The following is a 7,270-nucleotide window of genomic DNA, read 5'->3' as shown; positions in this document are numbered from 1 at the left end:
GGTGGCGGAAGCAGCAATTGGGATCCAGATGTGGAGTAGTGAAGGGGTATATGTCTAGATAGTGAAAAAGAAGTGGGAATTGAGGGCAAGACGACCTTTTATAAAAAAAGATGCGCCTACAGAGAGTCGTTGCTTCGTGAGTCGTGACGTGGGAGACAAGGCCAGCAGAAGGTCCAGTTTAAAAAGGCGAACCGGAACGGATGACACCGGCTGCAAAAGAGGGTTGCTTGCTTTTTATCGTTCCGCACGAGAGAATCTTGACAGTTCTAGCCACAAGAGAAGCGTGACAGTTCCGCGGTTGAGCTTGACCAACGGGAGTGTGACGAGGTCAAGCGAGGTCTCGTTGGTGGTCCAATTGGGTATAAACACCAACGGAACAAGAGCGAACCAGGTTGGGATGGGATCTCGGACGATGGGAGAGAGTTTGAGAGGATGAAGGAAGCTCTTGAGATGTCTCTCAGAAGGTCTTGGGGTTATGGAGAAGAAGAGGAGAGGGGACGGACACAAGGCCTCGGGGATGGGGGGGACATATGAGCATTTTGTAGTCAAGTCGGGGATGGGATCTACAGCCGACAGCGTTCTCTTAGTCCCATCCGGCCCATTGCGTGCCACTTCTCAGTTCGGAGCAAATTAAGACTACGGGTCCCATGAGGAGTAGCAGCGGCAGCAGAACCAGCGGCCAAGTACACAACTCTGGAGGAGGCTGCGAGGCTGGGTCAGCGAGCCAGCGCGGGCGTGCGGGTTCAGAGAGCCCAGAGGTACATCAAAGAACGCATACCGGCGCTCTGCGCGAACCGAAGGCACGACTAGGTACATACATGAGGCGGTTGAGGTACATTGGCGTCAGTTCCATGGGGATGCTAATACAACCACGGTCCGCCGCACGTACATACGAATACACCTTTTCGATGATACATGGGGAAGGGGCAGAAGGGATTCATGGAATGGAGACACTACTGCGCCGGGAAGGACGCAGCTAAGAGCCCACTAGAGCCGAGCCGGTTCTGGATGCCTCGTCGTTGTCCAGTGCCGGCCGTCCTGGGCGTGGAGCAACAGAAGCAGCAGCGGCACCAAGGCAAGAAACCAAGCAAGTTCAAGCAAGTATTGCGTGGGAGGGAGTGGTGACGGCCGATGGAGCTATGCTTGGGATAGAAAGACGTATGTGAGCAGCAGCACCAGCAGCATCCAGCCAGCAGCCTGAGTAGCCCAGCCCAGCTTGACTAGGTCGGTCTGCGGCGTGCGTGGAGGGCGAGGGTGGGATCGGAAATGGAGGGGGCGCGTGGATATCCAATCCATTCTGTTCTGAAAAGCGCCGACCTTAGCTTCTAGCTTGAATGGGTCCCGTAAGCCAAGGGCCTCTGATTTTTTTTTTCTCTCCTTCCTTTGTCATCTAGGTATGTATCTTGTCCCTTAGGGGATTCGATCCTCAAAAAGATCCGTCATCAGATCTTGCGAGGAGCTTTGTTAGTGAACGACACCGATGGAGAGCTGAAGCGGCTCTTTGACCACCCCTCGGGACGGGAGGTTTAGCCGACGAGTGAGTGTTCGATGAGCACTACACACAAGGGGATCCAGGGATTGCCTCATGCAGGCCCTGTCTTGGGTCGTTACTCTATCAGGTAGGGGCCTTGCCAGGAAGCAAGCAGGTCAAGCAAGTATCACGAGGCAAGGACGAAGGCGCCAAACTACCAGAAGCTGCCTGCAATGGAGTGCAAGGGGACCAAAGGGAGAGACGAAAAAAAAAAATGTCGCGCAGTCGACGCCTCCGTGACCACATCCACGTCCACGTCCACGGCCGCGGCATGCCTCGTGGACCCTCCCGTGGACCTCGTTAACGGGTCCAAGGGACTCGAGGGACCGTGAAGTCCCGTAGCGCTGCCCCGTCGTGGTTGAGAGTGAGAGTGAGTGCTCCCTCCAAGACGCCGCATCCCACCCGTCATCTCCGAACAGCATCGTGCCGGGCCACGGCAGGAAAAAATTGCAACAGCTTTCCCAACTCGTCACAGGCCCCGGGTGTGGAGGGACCCTCCGGGCATGCGTGGCGGCGTGGGTAGAGTCCGGCAGTCAAGGTTCAAAGCGGCAAGGATGGGCAGCATATGGGCAGAGGAGAGGGCAGGGATACCAAGTCAGGGCCCATGAGACGGCCAGAGTCTGGAAGAGATGGGCTGAGTGGGAGGACATTTTTACGTTGACGGCATCGAAACGACAGGAGGCAAGGGAAAGGACTGGCTGTGCCTCCACGTTGATGCTTCCTATACGCACGGGTACGACGAGGCATCTCGTTTGCTGCGTGCTTGCGTATGTGTACTGCGAGAGCCTTCACTCAGATCCAGGTGTAAATTTCACTTGGCTCTGAACGCATGTTCTCTGCGCCCTATAGAGACAGGGAGTCTTTCCGTCTGTATCCTTTGCTTGCCTCAACTTGCCTTCGACTGATCCCTGCCCGTAGACACTCACTCGCAGCTCACTCACCTTCATTCTCTTCGGCCATCTCCTTCAGCTTCGCTCATCAAAGTGGGGTGGTCATGGCCACGCGTGAAGCTTGCGTCCTGAGGAGGAGCCGGACCGGCGGAGTGGGGGTTGTTGAGAGTCGGGGACCACTGGGACAGAGCTGGTCAGGGATCTACTGCGGAGGGCAAAGACGGTCGACGAACACGACGGCGATGGTGCGACCTCGGTGGTGATCGATTGGGATGATCAGATAAGATATGTAAAAAGCCCTAGGAACGACCCAGGGCGGGCTTGGTTAGCCCTCTGGGTCCTTGTAAGTTCAAGGGAGCAGATGGTGTCACTGCTGGAGACCATGTTTGTGATCTTAGTTGGCCCAGTGAAGAGGGACTAGTTTAGTTAGTGCCAGTCCACTGGGCCAAGTCCTGGGGGGGCTATTATTGCTCCGTGGGATCGTGGGCTCGTGACAAGGGCACGAAACGCCTTGGCCGGCGCCGATGACGGCTCTCCTCCCCTGAAACTTTTACACAGTCACACGTAACCGTCAATCGTGGGACCGAAACCTGACGAACTCAAGGACCGCGCGAGACGGCGCCGGCGCCATCTGAGCCGATCATCCAGGTCTCGCAACGTCGTTCGAGGAAAGCGAGGGGGTGGTCCCGCACGAAGGAGAGAGATGGGGTTGGTGACGAGGTCGTGATTGGCGAGCCCGACGAGGATCCGGGTATTGTACAGTCATGTCGACCGAGGGCGGCGAATAAGTTACAGGGCGGACAGAAGGCCTTGGTGGATTTTTGGGGGCCTCCTCGGGGGGGGGGGGGGGGTCAGAGGGTGAACGGGAGACGGCGCCGGTGCGGATTTGGGCTCCATAGTGGAGATGAGGGAATTATCTGATGATCTGATAAACCGGATCTGATAAGATCTAATTAGCAACTTACAGTAGCGTCAAGCACCAAGCGCGAGGTTGACTGGTTACCGACGCTCGAGAGGACCAGGGGTCCCTTAACACTGGGCCCCTGGGCCGGGCCACCCCTGCGGTTTCGACTGTTTTCTTCTTCTTGGAACAGGTACCGATCGAATGAGAGCCGAGGAGCAGGAGGGGAATTGGAGGGAAGAAAATTTTTTCTTTTCTTTTTGGACCTCGGAGCTGGACCTCTTTTTCCCCCCTCTGTGCATCCGTTAGCGAATGCAGTTACACCTGGCGGAACATTAAAGGACATGCAAAGGGCTGATTCAAGTGAGGAATAGCCCTGCTGCAGACTTGTTGAATCGATCGAACAAGTGGAGAATTTCGCTTTAGAGCGAAAGGACGGGAACGTTGGAACTCGGAAAGAGAAGCAGAATCTGGATCTGAAGCCCGTCTCGAGCCCCGAAGACGGTGCTTAACCCCGGGCCGCGGACATGCAAGCAGCGTCGCAAGGACGGAAATGGAGGGGGAGGAATATCGAGCTATTATGCAGGCATGGGACGACTTGGCTGATGGAATTCCCCGTGTGATGGCCATGGAAGAGGCGATTCCGTCAACGACGTGGTGTGGTACTGTAGATTTCTTCCGTTTCTTTTCCTTCACCACCACGCTCTGTCAGACAATCCCCGCTTCCTATCCCACGCTATGGGCGCCTAGGCCGAGAACCCTTGGGCAAACGCCATGGTCGAGGTAGATCACTTGTTGGTTCGTCCAGCAGAGCAGAGCATCGCATCCAACTCCCGTTCCGAAGGGACGAGTACCTACAGTAGCTCCCATCGCGGATCCCGGTAATCCCAAACGTGGATGGCAACATTAGCTGGAAAGCCACCGCCCAGGGTGGTTTTCTCAACCGCTCGGCAGGATTTGGAGATGTTGCTTTGCTTCTCTTTCTCCTTGGGGGTTCATACTGAAGCGCGCCCAGGGTCGTTGGGGTTTCGGTCCACATGGGCCTGGCCCTTGTCCTGGGGCGCGAATACGGTTGAATCTGTTCGGCGAACTAGAAGATGCAGTTACATAGACGCCGGTCGCGTAGAGAAGAATGGCGAGTTTCCTAGGGCGATCCCTTTGTGGTACTTGATGGACTCATTGGTGGATGCCCGGAGTTTTTTTTTCGAAGTGGCTACAGTACATCTGCAGCGCCGAAGGAGTACTTTGCTTCATCTGGAAGGTACATGCCTGCCCAGGCTTTAGGCTTGAAGATCGCCCATGAATACGACGGGAGAGAGGTTCTTCTCCGCGATCTGTACAGAGCCCATAAGGCAATTGCTTGACGGGAGGTTGAAGGAGGAGGCGAATTGAGTTCACCTCCATCGTTCCGAAGAAGTTCGATGGCCCTATACCTAACCCGCTAACAACGTCTAAACTAGATCGTCCACTGCCAGTGACTAAAGGCGGTTGCTTCAGGGACGTGCTCCAACAACTGAAAAGAGATTAACGGACCTGAAGCCACTGACTGCATGGATCTCAAAACGATTGGATCAACAGAAGGAAGGTCGCCAACCCCACGACTTTCCCACGCCCATAGGGCCATAGCCCACACCACCCTCTCCACTTTACATTATCAATGCCCATGGACAAAATATCCACCATCACCAGCGTTCATCACGGCATCTACCATCCTCACCCACCCGCGCCGCCGGAATCCATCCATCCATCCATCGTGTCCGCGTCCCGCATCGGCAGAAGACTACTCCGCCTGTGACGACTCTGCGACTACCGATCGCTTCTCGACGCTAGGCGCCGCCGAGGCTGTACGCCGCCCTTCCACTCGTCCCTTGCGTTACAGGAAAAAACGATTCAAGCGCTGTCGTTGCATCCGTCCATCGCACGTTTGTGCACGGCTTCAGCCAGGCCGGGCAAGGTCTGAGTGTATCTCGCTCCCGGCCTAGTCCGACGGCTGTCGTCTGCGTGACCGCAACAGTTTCTTCCCTTGCCTTCTGACATCGAGCCGTTGTCGTTTCGGGTCGGTCGACTTTGGCTTCAACTCCAACACCGCTACGACGTGCCTTGTTCCTAGTGCTGCTACCTCAACCTTCAAATCACACTTGTCTTCCGGAACCGCATCGCTCTCGGGGATCCGAGCCTGTGCCGACCGAGCATCGTTCGGTTATTGAGCCTCATAATCTCGTCTCGTCTTGCCGGACATTTTCTCTTTTCCCACTTTCCTACCCGCATTGTCCCCGCAATCACTTTCTCCTCCCATCCTCTTCTCCTCCATCTCAACCAACGTCGTGTCTTGTTTCGTCCCGTCTCGTCTCGTCTTGTCATGATCATCACCATCTCGCATCTGAGCCATCATCACACCCTCTTCCTGCCTGACATGTGCTGTGGCTTGATCCACGAGCCATTGCATCCTTCCTCTCCTCCATTCACAGTCAATCTTTTCGTTTCGTAGCCAAGGTAATAGTGCGCCCACTGAGACGGCTCCAAACCCAATGCACTTGTACATCCTCTATCCAAGTTATTCGTCTCATGCTCATATTCAGTTCCTCGATCTGCATCAGAAGCAGTCTGGTTGAACCACTCATTGTCGCCTGCTGCTGTCTCATCTTCATATCCCGTGTCATCGATCATCATCCCGCGCACCCCCCCCCCCCTTTCCCTCTCTGTTTACCCCCTTCATCCTGTTCCTTACCTTCAAACCACCAAGTCAAATTCTCCGTACCAGAGAATCCCGGCTTCCGATTACTCGGCTCCTTGCAGACTCATCATGGACGCCACTTCGTCTACCAACAGAACATCAGTGAGCCACGCACCTGTTTGACCTCGTGGCCGGATGGCTCAAATGGCAGTGCTGGAACACGTACAAGCGCAGCGCCGCTACCAAGTCACGAGCCGTGTCATGCCAGCTACGTTAGATAAGATCAGACGCATGGGTCGATGAATCGACGCGAACAACCATCATGACAAGGGCTCTCCTTCAGCTCGGGTCGAACCGTTGAGGGTCCCTTGCCCAATGGAAGCGACTTCGGTTCCGATGATCAGGACCTTGTTGTTGTTCGCTCGAGGGCGATCCTCTCATCGGCAAGCTATTTCATCATCTAGCCTCGATCTTGGCGCCCTGCTTACTGGCCCCGATTCTCGCAGTCATAATAGCCGCCTTAAGCCCTTTTTGCAACGGTTCCTCAGGAACCCTTGGGGCCGTTGAACCCCTACATCAGACTCGGACAGTGCCAAGAGGGGCCGGCTTTTCCCTTATGGGCCTTGGTTCGTCGATCCTGGCCCCGGTGTGATCAAGCAGGTTGCCCAGAACGGAACCTCGGACACTACGAGCCAGCAGTGATCACGGCGTGGCCCCTCGTGGGATGTGATGGCTGGTCGTGGGTTTGGTGCCTTGCCCTCGTTTATACCTAGTCCAGATGTGCCGACAGAGTTAGTGCTCAGTGGATTCGCCGTGGATAGGAGGACTGGTGCACTTTCGAGGCGGCAGAGTCGTGACGCCATCAATCTCGGCGGCTCTCCTGCGTCTCCTCCGGCGCCCCAGGCCAAGCGGCTTGGGTTGGCCCGTCCATCGGAGCTATTACTGGCATCCCACGCTCCCACGCTGTATCCCAGCTGTAGCCATGATGCTCCCCACGCCTACACGACATAATGGCCCACCTAACAAGCACCCAAAGCGGCAACCCACGTATCCTGGCTCACACCACCACCACGGCCTCACTACCCTCCACCCTCCACGGCATCATCAACTTTGGGTCATTTACCTGGGATGTCTTGCCTGCCCCCATCCTCAAGTTTTGACTTGCTACCCGCCCGCCACGCGCCGTCCCAGCCGAGTCTCACTTGTCCCTGCCACTATTGCTTTTGCTGAGCGACGATGAGTAATTACTCGACGCTGACAGGCTGATTCTTGGA

This window comes from Fusarium vanettenii, assembly GCF_000151355.1.
Source record: "Fusarium vanettenii 77-13-4 chromosome 2 genomic scaffold NECHAsca_26_chr2_2_0, whole genome shotgun sequence".
NCBI lineage: Eukaryota > Fungi > Ascomycota > Sordariomycetes > Hypocreales > Nectriaceae > Fusarium > Fusarium vanettenii.
The sequence above is the reverse complement of the archived record's forward strand: the minus strand, read 5'-3'. Positions refer to the sequence as shown.